Source organism: Bison bison, unplaced genomic scaffold (assembly GCF_000754665.1).
Source record: "Bison bison bison isolate TAMUID 2011002044 unplaced genomic scaffold, Bison_UMD1.0 scf7180017864145, whole genome shotgun sequence".
Taxonomy (NCBI): Eukaryota; Metazoa; Chordata; class Mammalia; order Artiodactyla; family Bovidae; genus Bison; species Bison bison.
Window position 1 is genome coordinate 2,057,236 of NW_011494717.1, and position 2,188 is coordinate 2,059,423.

General features: G+C 52.3%; 1 protein-coding gene across 1 annotated transcript in view; it reads right to left on the reverse strand.

The window, feature by feature from the left end:
* OSR1 (odd-skipped related transciption factor 1) overlaps nt 1–2,188 on the reverse strand; it is a 168,344-nt gene that overhangs the window by 6,854 nt on the left and 159,302 nt on the right.

Sequence of the window (2,188 nt, forward strand, 5' to 3'; positions counted from 1 at the left end):
GGGGGGGCGGTGCGTCGGGATCCTGGCGACTTAGTTTGGGCCCCACACACCTCGGCCCCGCTGAATAGCCTGTCTTATCCCAGAATACCTCTGGAACCGAACAGCTTCAGGACATCCGAGAATGCTCAGCGCCAGGGCGGTTCACCCAGACTCCAATGCCTATGACCGGCCCCAAACCCTGGGTTACCGAGTTCGCTAGAAAGATTAGAGGCGGAGGATGGGGCAAGAAGTCAAGATAGTTACTTTCCTAGGACTCAAAAACCTTCTGAGATTCATGCCCTCTAAAATCCTGTATTCTTTTGTTTTAGAAGGATGGATGAGAGATTGGAGAGTTAAGTACCACAGAGCCGCGATGCAAGCTGCAAAGTTCTCCAGCTCTTAGGGCCTTTGAGTCCAAGAGGCTGATTCAAGTGGAGTTTGGGATGAGAGCGGGCGTCAGGGTTCTGGCCAGAAATTCTGTCTTCACTGCTTATGCTTTAGGGAGAGTACCAGTAACCCCTTGACTGCCTGGCTCCAAGAGCTGACCTCCAGCTGACCCCAGCCCAGTTCCCTCCCTGCCACCTCTCTGGAACAGCCCCCCCTCCCTGGGTTCGGGAGGAGGGGCTGGTCTCCCAGGCTTGGGTGGATCCAGATTCTCACCTCTGTACTCCTGGGGTTTGCCCCCAAGGCTGCTGCTTAATGACCCTCCTCCCCAGCCCTGGAGACTGGACCTGGCCTCTGTGGGTCTCTTGCATACTGGCACTGTGTCTCTGGAGACCTTTCCAACTTTGGTGTGCAAGTCTGTGTTGGCTTTCTTTTTAAAGGAGTCTTGGTTTCCTGACCTAGGGAAATGGTAGTGGAAATGCCCCCCATAAGGAATAGTTGGAGGAGACCCTGGTCTTACCCTCAGTCCTTCAGAAAGAGCCTGGCCTCCAACCCCAGGTAGCTTTGACCTGGGCAGAGAGGAGGGCAAAATGGGTGCAGTCTTTGCCACAAGGGAGACTGTACTTACCCACTGCAGGCTAGTGTTAGAGTAAGGAACCCATGTAAGCTTGCCTGTGCAGCTGAAAAAATCCTAGCCTGGGGTGACATTCTGGCCCTTGGGAGGTCCCTTGGGAACAGAAGGAGCTGAGATCACTCCCTTCCCTGAGATTCCAAGGCAGCAAGTTCCAGGAGCAAAGGAAGGCCTGAAGGGAAAGTCCAGGAGGGCGTTCCTGGATTGTACCAGCTTCCACCTTGGGCCAGGGAAACTGTGTGCCCTAGTCTTAGGGTGTCCTAGGAGACAAAGCTTAGTGCCTTCTATTAACCAGCAGTGAAAGAATCCAAAGAGGCCTCCACAATGAGGCATCTGGCTGTCCAGACCACTTAGAAAATGTCTCCCAGGAAGAGGATGTTTGGGTAGGATGGAAAGAGCCTCCTGGCATATACAAACCCCATCTCTTGCTCAGAACTCCACCCAGTGCAACTGTGCTGACTCCATCTTTCCACTTGCCTCTTTCTTCTGAATCAGGGTCCCTGGCCAACATGACTCAAAGACTTCTAGAAATCTCCAGGTAGTAGAATCCCTAAAGAACTCTTGGAGAAAATTTTTAGGGATCCTAAAGAAAGGGCCATGCAACTCGGTTGTTTAATGCTGCTTTTGCCAGGTTACCTGGAAAATTGATCCCCACTCAGGTCAAATCCCGTAACTAATAGCTGGTATGGAGCAAGATGGGGCTGCAAGGCTAGAGCTGTCTCTCTTAGCTGAGCATCTCAGGCTTTGCCTCTCAAGCTGCCACCTCCAGAGCTGATCTGCAAGGTAGGTAAGACAAGATGAGAAAGATGCAGGACATTGGCATTGCCCAGACTTGCCTCTGTTTCAGACACCTGGCTTCAACGACATTCTTTCTAGGTCTTGGACTGTGAACAGCCCCAGAAAGCTAGAATAACGAAATTCAAGATTTGATAGTTGCTGGAGAGTCCCCCATCTCAATCCAAGCTCCCATGGGGATGACCCCCGCAAACCCTGGCTTCAGTACTCAGTGGAGACCAACCAGATTCTAGTTCTCTCTGGATGGAAGGAAGAAACCCTGGACGTTAAGAACCCCTCACCTCTCTGTGCCATGGGAACAAAGGGGGTTCCCCTCCCCCGCCGATTAAGAGAAATTGATCAGACTAAGCTGAGTCTAGGTACCCTCGCCGTGTCTGGACTGCAGTGTGGTAGATCGAG